This window comes from Sphaeramia orbicularis, chromosome 3 (assembly GCF_902148855.1).
Source record: "Sphaeramia orbicularis chromosome 3, fSphaOr1.1, whole genome shotgun sequence".
Taxonomy (NCBI): Eukaryota; Metazoa; Chordata; class Actinopteri; order Kurtiformes; family Apogonidae; genus Sphaeramia; species Sphaeramia orbicularis.
The window spans coordinates 32980785-33001860 of NC_043959.1; the positions used below are offsets into that span (position 1 = coordinate 32980785).

The 21076-nt window shown below is 36.3% G+C and overlaps 1 protein-coding gene across 2 annotated transcripts in view; it reads right to left on the bottom strand.

Annotated features, from left to right (window-relative positions):
- Positions 1–21076, bottom strand: part of phkb (phosphorylase kinase, beta) — a 175610-nt gene that overhangs the window by 51074 nt on the left and 103460 nt on the right. The gene's annotated exons all lie outside the window — the stretch shown is intronic.

Here is a 21076-nt window from a genome sequence, read left to right on the forward strand (position 1 = left end):
ATATAAAATGTGAAAGGGTAATGTGTCTGATTTTCACAAACTACTCATTAAAAGCAACATAACAGCACAATCATACAGATACAGATTTGTGTCAACTATTATTTTTATTTTTTTGGCTAACGAACACCAAAACCAACAATAAATTGCTTCCGAGCAAAGGCACTGCCAAAGTCTGACACATGCACAGTATGTCGTCTTTTGCCTTTACGCTATTAATTTCCGTCTTAGTCAAAAAAAAAAAAAAAAAAGCACATATTTAATACTGGTGCCCTGGGGAGCGTGTTCTTTCATTACCATGTACATATGCTGTGTGTTGTGTTTTAATTTGATTCAGTCCCAAATGCAGTGTTGTGCTGCTGGATATACTCAAAACAACAATATGCAACTGAAAATAGCTCTGATTAAATACACAATTTACTGCAGTCTGAGTAATGTTGAGGTTTGCAAAATATGAATTTCACTAATACATAACTGTGGGACATATAAGAACGATGGGAAATGATCATGTAAAACTCACAAAGACAGACAAAAAAACAAAACAGTATGCACATCAGATTAATAACACCCTCTAGAAAATTTGCTGTTGTCAAATTGAGTAAAAATCACGGAAAACAGGACTATTGCAACATAAACAAACAAGGTGTTTTAGCGCATTCATGCAGTAGCTTTGGTCTGTGCACAAGGCTCAAGGTAACACATATTCATAGCTGTCTACCAACATACAGTCACAAACAGTTGAAAGAGAGCAACACATTATTCATGTTGCCTGCAGTAGAAAAGGTTAAAATCCAAATGAAAGGGAGAGGACGCATCTCAGCAGTACACTCAGACCTGTGGGAATGGGCACTGAAAACAGCACGTCTTTTAATAAAACACCTTATGCTTTAGATGGTCTGAACCTATCATTATCATTCTCATGTAGAAAGACATTTTGTTTGCCTGTACCTTTTCTGCTTTTTCTTCCTGCTATATTACTCCCCTTTAAATATTATAATCATCTAAATGTCACTTGTAACAGTAGTGTATTTCGGGTTTGCAAGACCTTTTAAGTGTGTTTGTTGAGGATACTGTAGGTACAAATGTTTTTTACTTCTTCAAGTGCTGTTACCTTTAAATGCCACTCTGTATGTGACCTTTAGTGCTATGTTCACACCTACCATCACAAGGCCAAATCCACCCCAACACATTTAGGTTTTATGCGCCAAACAATCTGAATCCACACCAGATATAATCACCGACGCTCACCTAAAACACATATCAGGAGCTATGGATGCTACTAGACAGGATAGAAATTCACACAGTCACAAATTGCTTGAATAAAAGCTTGCCTGCTGTGAATGGAGACAGTAGTTTCATGGTAATAAGCAGAATTTAATAACACAACAGCTACTGAGACAGAAAACAAGAACAGAATTGCTTGTTTTCAGTATCCGTGTTGAACCAACAGCGGGTGATGTCTCGGTTTCTTCTGGAAAAGGGTCACATGAAAGCGGTGCGATGAATCAGAGAAGGATGTGTAGTGACATATACGACCTGTTGAATCAGTCAGAGAATGCTGGTGGAGTTATGTATATTATAACAAAAATGTAATGGAATTGCTATTTCTTGAGAGAAGTTTGATAGAGTTCAAATGGAGCAAGGATTTTTCAGAGCTGGCATCTACTGGTCGTTGATGATATTGCACATTAAGATGTTTCTGCACAGTCTTCACTTAAAGGGGTCACATTTTGCTAAACCCACTTTAATTAGTCTTCGGTACATTTATTTGTGTATTTGGACCCTAATAGTTTATAATGTTTGAATTTGAACCCTCCAGGTGCTGCAAAGCTATCTTTATATTCATTGCGGCAAAAATAGAGTGGAGTTCTACAACCTGTTTCAATTCCTGCTTAATTACCTCCACCAGGAGGTATCGTGATCGCTTTGCTTTGTGTGCGTACGTGCGTGCTTGTTTGTTTGTTAGCAAGATAACTTAAAAAGTCATGGACGGATTTTCATGAAATTTTCAGGAAATGTTGATACTGGCACAAGGAAGAAATGATTAAATTTTGGTGGTGATCGGGGGGGGGGGGGGCTGTCTTGGTGAAGGTCTGCGCTCTCCAAGTGCTTTTCTTGTTTGTTACATTTTAGAACTAGATACGTCACAACATTTGCACATACAGGGTGAGGAAGCAAAATTTACAATATTTTGAGGCAGGGATTGAAAAACAGTGTATGACCAATTAGTTTATTGAAAGTCATGAGAATTTATTTGCCACAAGAAAATTGACATAATAGAAAATGTTTTTATTCTATGTGTCCTCCTTCTTTCTCAATAACTGCCTTCACACGCTTCCTGAAACTTGCGCAAGTGTTCCTCAAATATTCGGGTGACAACTTCTCCCATTCTTCTTTAATAGTATCTTCCAGACTTTCTCGTAATAGTTTTGCTCATAGTCATTCTCTTCTTTACATTATAAACAGTCTTTATGGACACTCCAACTATTTTTGAAATCTCCTTTGGTGTGACGAGTGCATTCAGCAAATCACACACTCTTTGACGTTTGCTTTCCTGATTACTCATATGGGCAAAAGTTTCTGAAAAGGTATGGATAATAGTGTTAGGTATGATTATGACATCAATATATGTTTGGTTTCAAAACAATTGACGTAGTGCCTGCTGAGAAAAAACAATTAAATATTCATTGTAAATTTTGCTTCCCCACCCTGTATAAGATCAAGACATCCGACGAACATTTCTCCGAGTATGACATAATTGTTTGTCAGCAGCAGCGGTTGTAGTAAAAACTGAAAATATGTCCAAACTTCAAGCCGATTACCTAAAGTGTTCAGTTGTTGGTTGAATTAACAAACACATGTGGCTGAACGGGACAGAAAACATGGTCAACAATCTGGAGTGGGTGGGGCGTGAAGTGGCTCATGTGCATTTAAAGGGCCAGTGCTCAGAACGACCTTTCTCGTGTCATTAGTCACAAATAGGGTTAAAGATGGACCTGTGGAGTTGAATTAATGAAGAATTCACACCCAAGCATAGCATTTACAGTTTATGTAGACCACAGGGAAATGTTTTAAAATGCATAATTCCATTTAAAAAAGCCTTGAAGAAGAAGACCTTGGTTGCTACTCCTCGGTGTATGTGGCCCAGACCACATATGACCACTGAGATCATCAGAGATCCTATATGTGATCACTCAGAACACCTCCCACATATGGAGCTCGTCTAAGGTTGAATGATAAAATTTAATTATTTATCATGTTTAAAATGTATACTTTCTCTTGTCTTTTGCTTGGAAGGAAGAGCCATCAGGCATAAGACAAATCCTACAGAATCAGTGTGTCCCTCATTTAGTGTGTAAATTATATTATTCCTGCATATCGTCACCTTCCAAAAAAAAAAAAAAAAAGACTGTCAGTTTTTGACGAGAACGACTTTTTGGCCTAAATCATCAAATACTCATTTTTGTAATCAAAAGTTTTTGTGTTTCCTAAAAAATCTGAAAAAAAAAAAGGCTTAAGCAATTATTTTAGGAAGATGACAATATGTAATGCAGGGCTGAGCTCACTGTGTGACTGTAACTAAATGGTAAGAGACACTATTTCAGGACAACATCAATGTAAAACAGAATATGAACCTTCAAACACAGGTATGAAGTTAATCAATGTGAAGCACTTTGGGCTACAATTTCTGTATGAAAGGTGCTATACAAATAAAGTTTATTATTATTATTTATTATTATTATTAAGATTTGTTCAGCGTCTATTATTTGTATTTCCATTCAGTCACCTCAGTGTGTTTACATCCACTGCTGAATTCATTGTATTATACTACATTTTCATTTACTTATTCTGTTGTTAGACAGCCGAACAAGTATGAAAAAGTTATTCACTTACGGTTTATAAAGACTGTATGTTACCCAGCAACCACTTTTAAGCCAAGATAAAAAAATCTTTATTTTATACCTGCAATGTTATGTGACAAACAGCAAATGATAATGCTCCCACTTCTCCCAATATCTGAGTAATAGTTGACTACTTTGAAGCAATTATCACATGGTACTTTTGCTTGAATTGCCCATTCCTGATCTCAGTGCATCCTCACTGCGTCTTGGGTGCATTGACACCAGTACTTAGAGCTGCCTATTTGTGATCAGATCACCCAGGGCGCACATTAACACCAGGTGTAAACAGGGCCATCTGCATTGGGTTGAGCAACCGTGTGTGCAGGGCCATTTAGGAGTTTGGAAGGCAACAGATTTTCCCTCACAGGAGCATCAGGACTCATACACACAAGCACAGACACATTAACGCTGCATTTAAAAGGCGCACTGATAGCAACACGCACAGATGCTCTGGTTTATAGTTAGAGACGGAATACGCAGTAAAGGAACAACACATGGAAGGTGTATTTGCGCATTCTTGCAGATGCTCAAATACACACACGTTAAGAAGGCTGGCAGCCATTTTGTTTGGACTATTTGAGCTGGTTTTAGCCAACACCCTCGTTATCATCAATCAGAGAGTGGAGAAGAGAGAGAAGAGTGAGTAGGAGGGTGGCTGAGCAACGAAAAAAAAAAAAAAAAAAAAAAAATGAACGACTGAACACAATTCTCCCCCTGATGAATGGGGGAGAAATGGCTTCTAAAATGCTGTAATGCAACTCTCTCATTAGCACCGGTCTCAGTGCAGACAAAGCACTCATTTGGGCACGGAGAAGATATGCAAATGTATAACGGTGACACCAGAGAGAGGCGCTCCCTTTCACTCTATCCTCCACACACCTCTGCTACAGTTGTAACTGCAGAGGAGAAAATTAGATGAGCCTTCAAATGTTTCTTTAAATAACCTATTCGGAGACACCCTAAGTGCATCAGTGTAGTGTGACCAAAATACTGTTGAGATCGTAAAGCATGGAAGAAACAATGTGTCATTTCTCCACAGGCAGTTCTCTTGTAAAACAAATTATATTGGACCTTAGATGAACACAATGCTGCAGCTGCTGTTGCAGTGTCGCCACAGTTCTGATCAAATGTGTTTTATGATCTTTGTAGGAATACTTGGAATTTGGTTTCTAATTATTAAATAGAAAAGGTAATTACAGTTCTGACATTTTAACTATGCATAAAAATGAACAGAGCATAATGAGTATTTCATAGAAAAAGACATTTAACCTTGTCTTTCATTACTCTTAAGTTAACTGGATGTAAATACGATTTTTCTTGACTAGAACACTGTGCTCTCTTGCTCCTCTAATGCCATTTCCACCTACACAATAAACCTACAGCAAAAATATTCCTATCATATTCTCTCAGGGAGTTTTACAATATAATGGAAATCGAAGAGTGCACTTGAAGAAGACAAGGCAGGAAAAGAGGTTGAGTAAGATACAAAAATGAATTGCATCAGTTTGTCATGAAATAACTCCTGGAATACATTCAACATCACAGTCTGTTGAGATGTAATAGTGTATGGAGAATAATCATGGGGAGGTTCTGGTATGTGGTGGCCAACTGAGATGTTGACAACTGAAAGCAAGCTCAACATCACAGAGATCTGAGATGTACGTTTCCTGCAGTGTGACCAACCAGAAAATATAAAACAAGGAAGTAAAACAAACTGTGCTGCTTGTGGTTTTCATATGTCTTTCAATGAAAAGTGTCTATACAAGCTTTTTTCTCATTTATTACTTATTTTGACCATTTTTAACAGCCAGCAGATTGTGAAAATTATCATTCTGAAATTCTGAGTAATGTTTTTAGCCAGCTGGCAAATTAAACTACCAAACTAATTTGACTTTTTGCTTGGTTTTTAGTCTCCACCATCTCCCAAGGGAAATATCTGGCTCATTAGCTGCTAAATGTTGCTGCATGTTTACTGGCCAGCTCCTGAGTTTGTCTGTCTGCCAATTAGTGTTGGGCAGGTTGCTTATATAATAGATATAATGCTTTTTTCCTTTTTTTTTGGCAAAAAAGAAGCTGACTTGTACAACTGTAAACAACACTTACAAGAATGTTGAGGATGTTAAGCAGAACAAAGACCAAAGAACACGAAATGCGTAAACTGCAAATTTCGCCCTTAGAGCCTTCTAGCAGAGGGGCTTTCATTGTAAGAGTTGTATTTTACCCCAAACCATGGTCTGTTCCTAAACCTAATTAACTGGTTTTGCTGCGGCTGTGTTACCTGTGTTACCTTACCTAACCACACTCTGACTGAAAATAAATGAAAATAATAGTAAAAAAAACTCAAATAGTAAGTCAATGACTGAATCAAACATGGTACTAGCTGGTGAGGTGACCTTGTTTTGTTTCAGTTTGCCCTCTGAGAACAGAGAAACCTAAAAGTCTCTTGATAGAGTGGTTTTTGTAATTCGGCAATAAAATTAAGAAAAAACAGCATGATGGATAACACTGATGGATGACTAACAGAATAACAAAAGGCATCACTCACTAAACATTGAATCGTTTTCCAGTTCTGTTTTGCGTTCGTTCTACCACTCATGAGTCGCAGATTGATAAAGAGTAAAATTCACCACTCCAATACATAAACAACAATAATAAATGCATGAAAAGTCTGATCACTACATCCTACACATCATATACAGGAGTAGAAATCAGTTTCCCATGAGACATGAACACTAATCCAATTTACTCTTTAAATAGCCACTGTTTTTATGAAACCTTTACTCTAAACCAGGGGTCTCAAACATGCAGCCCGCAAAAGGTTCCAATCCGGCCCGTGGGATGAATTTACAAAGTGCAAAAATTCCACAGTCAAGGCTGTCAAACTCATTTTAGTTGAAGTTCCAACATACAGACCAATATGATCTCAAGTAAAATAATAGCATAATAACCTACAAAAAACAATGACTCCATATTTGTTGATTGATGTGAAAAAACAAAATTACACTATGCCTATGAATAATGATCACTTCAAATTTTTGTCTTTGTTTTAGTGCAAAACATCTCCTTAAATTATGGAAACATTTACATTTACAGACTATCCTGTAACAATAAAATGTGAATAACCTGAACAAATATGAACAACCTGAAATGTCTGAAGAAAATTAAGCACAATTCAACAATATTCTGCCTGTTACTGAGTGTTTAATGTCTTTGTAGATCCGATCCATAATGCACATGTAGAAATGATAATTTTGAGGGATAATATTGTTAAAATTGCACTTATTTTTCTTCAGGTTATTCACATCTTTTTTGTTTGGATAGTTTACAAAAGTAAGGATTTTTATAATTTAATGGGTTTTTTTGCACTAAAACAGAGACAAAAATATGGAATTGTCATTATTTATAGGTTATTATGCTATTACTTTACTGGTCTGGCCCACTTGAGATCAAATCGGGCTGAATGTTGTCCCTGAAATAAAATGAGTTTGAGACCCTTGCTCTAAACCAGGGGTGTCAAACTCATTTTAGGTCAGGGGCCAAATCCTCCCAATATGATCTGTAGTGGGCCGGACCAGTGAATTAATAACATATTAATATATAAATAATGCCAACTCCAAACATTTCAATGTGTTTTATAATGAAAAAGTAAAATTACATTATGGAAACGTTTACATCTATAAACTGTCCTTTTAAAAAATGTGAATAACATGAAGAACCATGGAAAAACTGAAATTTACTAAGAAAAATAAGTGCAGTTTTAACTCTATTCTGCCTCTGCTTATCATTTGTAAATGTGCATTACAACTTACAGATTACAATGGATCTGCAAATTTACAAAATATTTTAGTAACTGGCAGAAAATTAGTAAAATTGCATTTACTTCTCTTAACACATTTCTAGTTTTTCATATGTTTTGTGAGAGGCTAGTTTGTAAATTTACATATTTTCATCTAATTACACTTTTTTACACTAAAACAGTGGAAAAATTTTGAATTGTCATTATTTGTATGTTTTTAATGGTAGTATTTTACTGATCTGACCCACTTGAGACTATAGTAGGGCTTTATATGGGCCCTAAAGTAAAACCATTGACTGTTAATATCTTCAGTGTAATTTTTGCATTTCACAAATTCATCCTACAGGCCAGATTGGATGTTCGCATGTTTGACACCTGTGCTCTAAACTAAGGTTAGAGTTGGGTAGTGGCGTACCGATGTAACTAACTTCCAACTGTCTAAAGTATTTCTGTTAATAAGGTCTGAAAGCTAACTTTCACCAGAAACACTCAACAGACCTGTAGAGCTGAAAGGACCCTCAGAGTTGGGTGAAAATGCTCCTTGGGTCATTAAATCCTCAGAACTATTTAACTCAATTAATATTACTTCAGCACAAAAGTACATGAATATTAAATTATGCAAATTCTTCAAACTATAACTCTTTTTTCCAAACACACGACAAACATAATATAAATTTCCTCAGATTACAAGTTCAAAACCTTTCACTCCTAATCGCTGGACACAACAGAGCAGAGTCAAGTTTCAGCACCAAGCGAAACACTCACCATGTTAGCCTGAGGTTTAAGGCTGAAGAAGAAAGAGATATTATTTATCAGTATAAGCAACCTGTTACCAACCACACCAATCATTAATTAAATAATCTGAACACCATTCAGTTTTGCCTCTGACTTGCTTCCCTGAATTGTTATCGAAACACAATTCAATTATTCATAAAGTAAGCAGAAAAAAGCTCAAACAACACATTGACGTATTTAATATTAACTCAAGAATTCATGCAGGAAAAACAGACGTTGTTTTGGCCATCACTGAAGTATGCGGTTACGGCAGGAATTGGCAGGTGGTGAGAGCAGTGTGGTGTAGATAGTAATTACAAATGCTCAAATCTGGCCAAGGGGCTTAAATATGGAAATAAAAACAATAGTAACTCTGCAAAACTGAATTAAATAGGGTTCCGTTGTTCCTTCTGGACCAATGTTTTGTCTGGTCTGCCTGTCTAATCGAGTCAGATTTTATGTTTATTCACAGTTATGTTACATTTCTAATTAACATTCAACCACAAAACAAAGTCATACACTACGGAATTTCACAAATGAACAAGAATTTGAGCCATCTGGTCTAAAAGACATCCAAGGAAATCTTCCTGCAGCCAAACACAGAGGACTCCAGCAGCTCAGGGACATTCGTCTTCACATGGAAAACAACACCTCAGCACTCCTGCAGCTGCAGCTGCAGCACAACACTGAGCTAAATGATAAAAAAAAAAAGCAGCTTAGAAGATAAAGCTAGTCTTATCTTTTTATAGTTATTTTTATTGAGGTAAAAATACTATGAAAAAAGAGAATAAAACAATCGCTTCCATACATTGTGCGATATGCTATGCGTAAGCATTTGTTTCACATGTATTCACTTCCACCTGTTCACCTTGGGCTGTGAAGTAATTGGGGAAAAAGTGCTGAGTACTGATTTTCCATGAAGAAAAAAGTGTGCTGAGTATCACCTCTGTACTACAGCAGAGGGGACATGCTTCTAGTTTTCAGTAATGTAATGCAATTTATCGTCACACATGTATAAAGATACTATAAAATAATCCTGGATTCTACCCTGTGGTTGTCATTTTGACCATAAGGCTTTATTCAGATCTGCTACTAACATGCATTTTTTATGAACTGATCCCGAGTGAACGGCCCACAGTACATGAATTCACAGCTGGTATTAGAATGCATCTACATGTACGTTGACCACCTGTGATTGGATCTTACTCTTCTGTTTATATATAGACTTCTGTTTATATATATTATATATAGACTTCTGTTTAATAGACTTACAGGGGTCATATTTTGCTAAACACACTTTTATTAGTCTTTGGTACCTTTATGTGTGCATTTGGACCCTAAAAGTTCATAAAGTTTGAATTTGAACCCTCCAGGTGCTGCAAAGCTATGTTTACATTCATTCCAGCAAAAATAGAGTGGATTTCTACAACCCCTTTCAATTCCACCTTAATTTGTTACGTTTTATAACTAGATACGTCACGACACTTGCACATATAAGATCAAGACATCCAACGAACATTTCTCCGAGTACGACATAATTGTTTATCAGCAGCAGCGGTTGTAGTAAAAACTGAAAATATGTCCAAACTTTGAGCTGATTACCTAAAATGTTCAGTAGTTGGTTGTATTAACCCTTTCATGCATGAATTGTGAGAACCTTAGTCAAGATTTTTTTCTTCAGTGTTTTTATTCCTCCTAAGGCATGAAAAAACAATGTGATCGAGTTTTTTTTTCTATGGAGTTACAAAAATATCCATGCATTCAATTTTTGAAGTAAAGAAACGTGTTTAAAACCAAATATCAGAAAGTGATATGATGACATGATACTTTGGCCTGCTGTAAAGTTCTTAAAGTGCTTTATAAATAAAGTTGGTATGGTATGGTATGGTATGGTATGGTATGAAAACAATGAAATAAAAACATTTTTAATGCTGCTAATCTGATGTCTTCTCACATTTTAACATATTCTAATGCCAGTAATTACTCACTTCATGGAGATAATATGCAAAAAAACCCTTCATGTCTAACAAATAACAATTGATTTACACTCAAACATGTTAGTGCAGATCAGGTTTATCAAGAACAGCAAAGTTACAGTAATGGTCTAAATGTCAGTGTATGGGATGGTGCGTAAGTGTTCACTGTGCTGGCTGATATGGAACTAAAACATCAAAATCCATTAAAATACAAGAGAACAGCTGGAGAATAACTTTCCACTGAAGTGACCTATGCATGAAAGGGTTAATGAACACAAGTGGCTGAACGGGACAGAAAACACAGCCAACAACCTGGAGGGGGTGGGGTGTGAAGTGTCTTATTTCCATTTAAAGGGCCAGCGCTCAAAACAACCTTTCTGGTGTCATTACTCAGAAATAGGGTTGAAGATGGACCTGTGGAGTTGAATTAATGAAGAATTCAGACCCAAGCATAGTATTTACAGTTTATGTAGACCACAGGGAAATGTTTTAAAATGCATAATTCTATTTAAAAAAGCAAAATATCACTCCTATGAATGGCGATAACTGTCCATTGACTGTTGATGCAAACTGTATATTTTCTGCTTCCTCATATTAAAACAATATTCCTTAATGCCTTGAAGCCACAAAGATGCAGATGGGTAAATATGTGTGCTCACACAGAGGACGTCAGCTGAATAGTTGCTCAGTGTGGTCCAAGATGCATTTACACTGCTAACAGAATATGGCCATTTACATCCCAGACCACCAGTGAATACAATCTATTCCATGGGCATCAAACATACGGCAAGTAGGTCAAAGGGATGAATTTACAAAGAGTACAAATTACACAGGATACAGGATATGATATACAGTATGTGCAGGATATTAATGGTTGAGGTTGTCGGAGTCATTTTAGCTCCAAACTCCGAAATTTTAACGTTAATATGTCTGTTACTGAATGTTTTATACCTCTGTAGATCTATTCTGATCTGAAATGCACATGTATAAATGATAAGTTGCGGCATAATATTGGTAAAATTTCACTTATTTTTCTTAAACTTAAGGTTGTCCAGGTTATTCATTTTTTTGGTGAAAGGACAGTTTATAACTGTAAACATTTTCATAATTTAATTTGACTTTTTTGCACTTACACATGGAGAAAAAAATTTGAGTTCTCATTATTTATATGCTTTTATTCTATTGGGCTGTATGTCCCCCCTAAATAAAATGGTTTGACACCCCTGGTCTATATCATACACTTGATAGAGCTGTATTTGTAACCACACCATTAACCCTTTCATGCATACTGGTCACTACAGTGGACAGCTATTCCACAGCTGTTTTTTTTGTATATTCATGGGTTTTGTTGTTCTTTTCGTTGTTTTTTTTTTTTTTTTTTTTTTTACACATATGTTTATCAAAGTTTTAACACACTACGTATCTTTTCTGACGTGAACTGGTAACATTACGTAGATTTCTCCTGAGCATAAACCCCCAGAATCACAAGCGTTACCCGTAGTTTTCACACAATTCATCAGTAAATACACGTTTCTGTGTGTCAAAAATTAAACGCACAATGTCCAGTTGAGTGGACATTTTTGCAACTTCATGAAAAATAGGTTCATAATTTTTTTTTTTTTTCATAATTTTTTTTTAATGTATTTTTTACATTTTTTAAAAATTATTTTTATTTTATTATTTTTTAAATTTATTTGTCAGAAGAAAGTTTTCAGTCACATTGTTTTTTTTCATGCCTAAAGAAGAATAAAAACACTCAGGAAAAAATTTTGATTAAGGTTCTCATAATTCGTGCATGAAAGGGTTAAAAATGTATGTTAATGTAAGGCGTTAACATGACAACACTTATCATGTTCATATGTCTTTGTGCACGTGTTATTTCCCATTCCTGTACATGATATCATTTTAGTCTACAATCAATCTGCATATTCTTAAATGGATACGACACGCATGATGATTGAATAAACTGCATGTCTATTAATGCTAAGGCTGTGTCTAAACATAAAAGAACCATTTATTCAACCAGGACTTCACAAGTACCTCAGTATATGCCACTCTATGTGACAATCAACAAAACTAAAGCCTTAGGGGAGCGGAGACTTCTCCTAACTTGTCCTCTATCTAAATTAAATTCCCTCTTGCCTCTTGGGAAACTTGAGAAGTCACCTTGGGAAGTATCATTAACTTTCTAATCACAGAGAGGATAAATGATCACTGTGAAACAAAGTAGAGAGTATTAACGTATCATTGGTTTAACTGAGGCCCCAGGTTAATTTAAGCTTTCGTCAGTTTTCAGATGAGAAACACTTTTTTAATTTTTGACTCTAAATCGAAGCGACACAGAATTTGCTTTGAATTAGAGGACCCGGTAATGTAGTCATTATTTGAAAAAGTCTACTCAAGCAATCACTTTCCCTTTTCTTCACAGCAACCAAAACAAAAGTGAAGGACATAAATTCTGTGGCTACAAAAAAAAGTGATTGGTATATAATGATACACTGGCAGTGAAAACAGTGAATAGAAGAGTGAAGTGAGAATGCTGTGCTCTGTATTTTGTCCAATAGCAGTACTTTTGCAGCTCCATGTGCATGTAACCCTACCACAGGCCCATTGCTGTGACAGCTGCAAAAAATAGTGTTTTATTATGTGCATGAACAAACACAGAATGACAAATGAAAAGGTGCTTTTATGAACACAGATCTGTAACAAAGTAGACATAGTAGAAAATACACCTTATTTACCCAACAAGTCTGCGCTAACAGAAAAATGGAAAAATCATACACACAGGGGAATCATAACAAAATCCATGTCGTGACAATTACTCCATCTTCATCTATGCCATAAAAAAGCTTCCCTGTAACTCACAGGTGTCAAACATGCGGCCCGTGGGCCAAAACCAGCCCGCTGAAGGTTCCAGTCCAGTCCATGGGATGAATTTACAAGTAAATTAATAGCACAATAACCTATAAATAATGACTCCAAATATTCTTTTTCGTTTAATGTGAAAAAAAAAAAATTACATTATGCCTATAAATAATGACAACTTCAATTTTTTCCTCTGTTTTAGTGCAAAAAATAACATTAAATTATGAAAATGTTTACGTTAACAAACTATCCTTTAACAATACAATGTGAATAACCTGAAAAAATATAAACAATATGAAATATCTAAAGTGCAATTTTAACAATACTTTGTTTTGTACCTTTGTAGATCTGATCCATAATGCACACGTATAAATGTGAAGTTCAGGTATAATATTATTAGATTTGCACTTTTTTTTTAAAGAAGTTTCAGTTTTATCAGATTATTCGTGTCTTTTTTGCATGGGTAGTTTGTAAATGTGAATATTTTCCTAATTTAATGTTATTTGTTTTGCACTAAAACAAAGAGAAAAGTATGGAGTTGTCATTATTTAAGGTTATAATGCTAATATTTTACTAATGTGGCCCCTGGACTCAAATGAGTTTGACACCCCTGCTGTAACTGCTACCTTCGCATATGATCTCTTAAATGAATGGTAATGATATGGACTACTAACAATGCTAAATGTGACTTCTTTTCCACACATGAGTAAGAAAATATGGACCACAAAACAAGAAAGGCGGAAATATAAAAGGACAGGAAAATGGGGAAAAAAGAAATGAAAGACATCCTGATATGGACAAATTGAGACGTGTTGTTAAAAGGTGGTGTACATTTCCAGCTGCAGGATGGACGTCCTGCAGTCGTTTGCAGCCGGCCTGGCCCCGCGTCCTGCCCTTCAGAGATACGTTTGTGCTAAATTTGACAAAGTGAAAAGCCATTTGCTGGAGAATGGTGCTGCGAGTCCCGGCAGAACAGAAATGAATTTCAGCCCCGCTTCATTTGACTTTTTCCCACAAAATTAAAAGCACTGAGTTGTGACACAAGATGAGAAGCGTGTCTGAGATCTTTCTTTCCTTTCTTTCTTCCTCTTACATTTTTGTCATTTCATTCCGCCTTATTTTTCAACTCTCTTTTTTCTTCTCCCCTTTTAGTTCTTCATTCTGCCATTTATTCATTTGATTTTTCCTTTTTTATCTTTCATGCCCTTTATTTATGTCCTTCACTTTTTCTTTGTCCTGTTTCTTCTTCCTTTTTTTGACCTTTGTCTTTTCTTCATTCATACCTTTTTTCCTTTTAGGATTCAACCTTACCTTTCTGTATATCTTGCCTTTCTGGGTTTTTTTTGGCATCTTAATTCTTTCCGACCTTATGTCACTTTCCTTCTTTTCTTCATCTATGTCTCTATTTTTCTGTAGAACCTCATCCGACCTATCTTCACCTCTCTCACAGGCTGTCAACCAGGTGCATCACGGGTCATGAGTAACTCGTCGGTAAACAAACAGTATTTCACCGAGTCAAACTTCACGTGTCTGTTGAAGCATCTCGGTGGGTAAAACAATCAGAATTCCGTCACACTCAAACACAGAAGGAAAATGACTTGAATCAGACACAGATTTATGTACACAGCTGCAGGTCTGCAAAACAGGTAGCTGACAAAGCGTCACCTCGTCTGATTAATGTTGCGTACTGCTCAGATAACTAAAGTAAGACTTCATAAATTTACATAATTTTTGCTCACTTGCATTTCTGTGCATGTCGTCTCTTCTGTTTTCCCCCAATATTTAAAGAAAAATATGTTAATGCTAGATTTAAACATTGGCATAAATCCCACAAGGGACATAACGCACCATCCTGGAAAAGAATAATTTGTCCTCTGTGATATACATGACTGTACCACTATGTAATTTCAATAACGTTAATAATACACCATGAGAATACTTGTGCTGATTATAGATGCCGAACAATTTTTTTTTTTAGTTTGAGAAGATTATGACTTTAAGGGATAAAAAAAAAAGATTAAGTCAATATGAAAGTTTCACAAACTGTGGGTCCTTGAATGTTTTTACTTGGATCTGGCTCAAATGACCATTCAAGGTGTCAATTTCTACAGTATAGACCAGGGGAGGCCAACCCTGGTCCTAGAGAGCTACTATCCTGCATGTTTTAGATGTATCCCTCTTCCAACACACCTGATTCAAATGATATGCCTATCATCAAGCTCTGCAGAAGCCTGATAACGACCGTCAGGTGTGCAGGAAGAGGGAAACATCTAACACATGCAGGATAGTGGCTCTCCAGGACCAGGGTTGGCCACCCCTGGTATAGACCCATGTTAAAATGCCATTGAAATAAGCGTGTTTACACCCAGGTACGACAAATGTAATGTATGTAATAATATCACGGATTAAAGCAATGTTTTTCAACCTTGGGGTCACCTGAAATTTCTAGTAATTGAAAAAAAAAATTAAGAAAAACTTACTAATAAAAAATATATGGTGTGTTGACAGAGACAATCACAATCCATAAAAGACATGACAAACTCTGAAGCTGAAACTGAAGCACTATGGTACTGTTTATCTTTCAAATGTTCATTGTGGTCGGTTTTAGATGCAGCTCTTTCATAATTCATAGTTTGAGTTATTGTTTGTTGAGTATTAATTGTCAGTCTTGTAAATCCAAGCTGGACTGACTGTACATATCCTGACCAAGGAAAATAAAATTCTCATTTTTTGCAGTAATCTACACCTTGCTTTTCTGCCTCCGTCCATAATAATATACATTATATAGACTAAATGTCTAATATTAATGTTTATTTACAACATAGTATAGCAATCTACTACATAAAAAACATATTAATTTTATAAACAAATTAACAATAAACAAATTAATTTTAGGGAAAAATGTTAACATTCTGGGGTCACCAAAAATCTGTGATGTTAAAATGGGGTCACGGGCCAAAAAACATTGGGAACCAAAGCCGTGACTTGTGACTGCTTTCTATGTCTGGCATGCTGTGAGAACCAGTCTGGCAATAATCAAACTTCCAGACTGATCTCATGAAATCGCGTCGTATGTCACGCCAGCTCTTATGGCATTTGACGTGCTAAACGTACGCATTTTCAAAGAAAAATACAAGATGGAAACAGTTATCACGGATACAAAACTGCAGTCCACAGAGTTATAGATGTCACAGAAACGTCATCTCCTTTGTATATAGAGTTTGTCTCCTGATGTTTCATTATGCTCACTAGTAGTTAGTGGACATTTTCTGGCTAGTGCTACTGCATGATGTTTATATTCAGTAACTGCAAAGTTTCTTTCTCTACTGTACATCGAAATGCGAAAAAATGCAGCAATTTTCACCAGGAGTTGTGTCCAACATAGCTAAAATGATCAATATAATTCTTTCAGTGGCTGAAACAGTTCCTTGCAATTGAAGCTGCTTTTCTTTTTGCATCTAAATCTTTTCTTTCTGTGCATTTGTCCTGTTTTTTTTTTTTGTTTTTTTGCTGACTTTCAGGTTGTGGTTGAATTCATTTTCCTTTTCTGACACTGCATGACACATTACAAAGATGACAGTGAAATGATTTATTGCAGAGCCCTATTAGCTTTCGGCAGTAACATCAGCCAGTGTTTACAGCTGTTTACAGAAGTGTTGTTCGGGTGGTAGGCAATAGAGTTACAGTGCTCCTTTATGAGTTGTACTTGAGAAAGATTCATGGAATTGTCCCCCTCCAACATTAATATAAAATTTTCACCCCTGGATTTAAAATATTCATTTAGGATCCAATAAGTGCAGCCTATTATTATGAAAGAATGGATACTTAGTTGCCTGCTGTGTTTGTGAAAGTAATTATTTTGTTAAATGATAATTTATTTTGAAATAAGCATAGGACCAACAACATAAAACCAATACATAATTTTAGGGTGAGTGCGCTCTAAATGCCTTTTCACACAAACAAGTAGGAGCTGCAGGTGTGTGTTCATGAAACCTTAGAGTGGATGTTTTCTTAGAGATAACAGTATCTGGGTGATATTTTTTTTTACATTTTAGACACATTAAGACTTACTGATTTTGTGAATACTGATTTATTAACCTTATTCCAATTGATTAGAATAACCATCTTAATACTGAATCATTTACATTAAACTTGGATTATAAAAAAATAACTTTATCTGAAGGGAGTGGGTTTCATTTGGAGTATTTCAAGGTCAGATCCCTCCCAGCATGCTGCCTGGCAAAGCGCAGCACGAGGAAGGCAGCCTCAAGCGAGCATCACATCACAAAGGAATAAAACATTCAAAGACTTTCATAAAGTTGAAAAGCAAGTGAGAGAATTTATCCACCACCCAAAAAAAAGAAGAAAAAAACTATTTGAATGAAGTATAATCCCTTCTTTTCATGCCCCTGCACAGGCGAATGACTCCAGGCTCTGTGTCGTCCTCTGGAAGTTGGTCTGTGTGCAGCTCAGAGATTCATATTTTGATGAGGATATTTCAAAGTGTCAGGGGTTTAGCAGAAATACGTTGAGAGGTGGTGGCGGGGAAACATAAAAGAAACGCTAAGTCATTTTCAGTCTCAGCACTGGGATGCGGAGATGCCTTTTAAAAGTTAGATCTTGTCGAAAAGGTCATCGGTTGGTAATAATGACAAAACTACAAGCCAGAATTGGGCTCCGTGTTTTAATGCATGTTGTTGAACACAATCAAAGGGGAAAGAGATGAGATGTGAGTTTGATTTCAGGAAAGTGCTTCAAGTCGGACATGCAGTCGTGGAAAAAGAAACGGGCAAAGATGCTGAGAGAGAGAGCGAAAGATGGAGGGTGAAGGCGAGAGGAATCACCTCCTCATCTGAAGGATTGGATTGTGTGCTGTTGGCCGCTGTAATAGTAAAGACACCCTGACCAAGAAAGCGATACATTGTTCGCTGGACTTGGCACAGAAATATTATCCTGTACCACAGAATCCTTACGAGTGAAGCAGCAGAAGGAAAAAAAAAAATCAATTGATATTATAGGCAAGCCACGGTGTTAGCCACAGGAGCCGTAGCTTGTCAGAGCGGCCCTGTTTGATATCATGCCTACAGAGCTGGGAAGGCAGGAGAAGATAAGTGGGCTGATTACTACCGCCGCTGTGTGCGGGGGTGTGTGACATGTATGCATAATGATCTGAGGACTGCAGCAACAAATAAATGTATATATAGACATGAAGGGACTGCTGCAATGTGACATGCTAAAAAGGTGGGTAGATGCATATGCATGCTTTTTTGTTATTTGCAGACAATTCATAAAATAAAAAAAAGAAATGAGAGGATGTGTGTGTGTGTGTGTGTGTGTGTGTGTGTGTACGTGACTGTTACCCTCCCATTCCCATTCACTGCCCCCCACCTCCACCAACTGAACTACGCAGGGACTTGTTTTCTTGTTTTTCTTTATCACTGCATTGCACTTCACCACTGTATTTATTCATTTGATATCTGCCTGTATGGGTGTGTAAGTGAGTGTGTGTATGTGTGTGTGTGTGTGTGTGTGTGTGTGTGTGTGTGTGTGAATGACCAGCAAGCTTTTTAAATTTCATTGTATTGCACAATGCAATAACAATAAATTATTCTATTCTATTCTATTCTATTCTATTCTATTCTATTCTATTCTATTCTATTCTATTCTATTTACATGTATAGTAATATTTTGTTCTACTATGACTACTATGACTGAGTATGACATTATACCTGATCTGATGTGGGTCATTCTGTTGGAATATACTGATTTAGGCTTCATTCTGAATGTAGTGCATTCTTATTAAGACATGTAGGAGATGCTAATATTATTCAAGTTATAACCGCATGTGCTGGAAATTTTATACAGCTCATTGAGAATATGGGTTTTCACCACTGTGTGCAATACACAACCTCTTGACTGTTTACATTCAGCTCTGAGTGTTGTACACAAAGCAACTACCCAACAGTTTATGAGGCTGCAAAGATGCACATCCAAAAGAAATGCTGGTCTTGAGGGAGAAGCACACTAATTTTTAAGCATTATGAATGGCTTGGATATTGACTGTTTTTTGGATAAGCGCTCATGTATTTAACTCAAACTATTTAACATTTATTCAACCAGGACAGGACTTGTTCAGGCAGCACTAGCGGTATTGACAGACATGCAAAACACTATGAAATAAGTTAAAAAGAAATTAAATTCATCAACCTGTTAAGCCTCGGGCCATCTGTTTCTAGTCGGAATCCTTCAAATATAACCCAAAACAATGGATTAGCTGATAGCAGAAGCTTTATTTATATAAACAGCAAAAGGTAATACAGAATGTGTAATCAGCGCTTCATAATATGACCTTTATTTTTGTATTTCTTTGATTTTTAGTGGTAGAAAAATATTAATTCTACTGTTAGATCTGCTTAGTGTTAACTTAGTGGTGTGATGTTTGTCCCATTCGTCCGTTATTTTATGAAATTATTTATGACATATGCTGTTCTCAGACAGTTAGATTGTTTTCTGTAATTGGCCATTTAAGTGTTTGCCGTTTGATTGTGTCCTCTTGTCCGACAGTTGGTTTCACTGTGCTGTTAACTGACGTTCTTCTGGTTACATGAATGTGTAGCATGTATATATTGTTACAACCATTGTGTAGCATTACCATGGCAACACATATGGAAATACACTTACCCCTGGTATCACTTAGGCTACAATCATCCAAAGTCATTGATATTAAAATATAAATGATTCAAGAAAACCATCTCCAACCAGGAGTGACTACATCTGAGTAATGTCAAAACACTCTGAATACATCAGAAACAGACTCCCTAAGTTTCAAGTCAAATAACAAACAGCAAATCTTAATGCCTTCTCAGGACAGGCTATTGATACAGAAACTAAAGCACTACCTAGGGCTGGTCAATATGGGGAAAAAAATCATATCATGATCATTTTTTCATATCAGACGATATCGATGTTTATCACAATATAAATCAAATCACTATTTTTGTGAAGCTTAAATTTTTCATTACTCATAAGTTAGTTGTGAAGACATCAGAAGGTTATTTTTGATTTAAATATGATTTATTTTCTGTCAGAGGTTGAACATGACAGATGTGCTGAAGAACACTACACAACTGTTTCAGATAAATAAAACAGGCACATATATTTAAAACTAAACTAAAAGTCTGACCAGCAGGCAAAAGCTTTCAGGTTTTAAAAGGGAACACAAACAAAACAGACCATCATTATGAAACAATACTGGGGTATATACGTGTGGGTGCGTTCTGTAACTGCCATAACTGGTGTAAACCGAAAATGAAACTTAACACGCTTTGAACATCTGACTCCCGGCTTCTATGCCACAACCCTACTTTTCAGTAACCCAGTCAGCCGAGTTCTCTGTCAAATTTTCTCCTGAGGGAACAGTCATGATCTCCCACTGCAGCCCAAACATTATCATGTGTGCTGCGGCTGCTCTTACAACTGTGGTGTATTTGTCTACCTAATGTGCAGTGGCTCTAGCGTGATTGGATCAGTGCGGTGTTACTTAATTATGATTGGCTGTTCTTATGTCTGTCAAAACATGGATGAATGAAATCTATCAAAATTCTATCGAGCATGTTTCATATTTCTATCACGGAAAAGTTATTTTGCGATATATATCATTATCGTTTTATCACCCAGCCCTAGCACTATCCATATTTTTAAAAGCTAAAATAGTTTAAAAAACTAGAAAAGCACTTGGAGAGTGCAGACCTCCACCAAGGCAGATC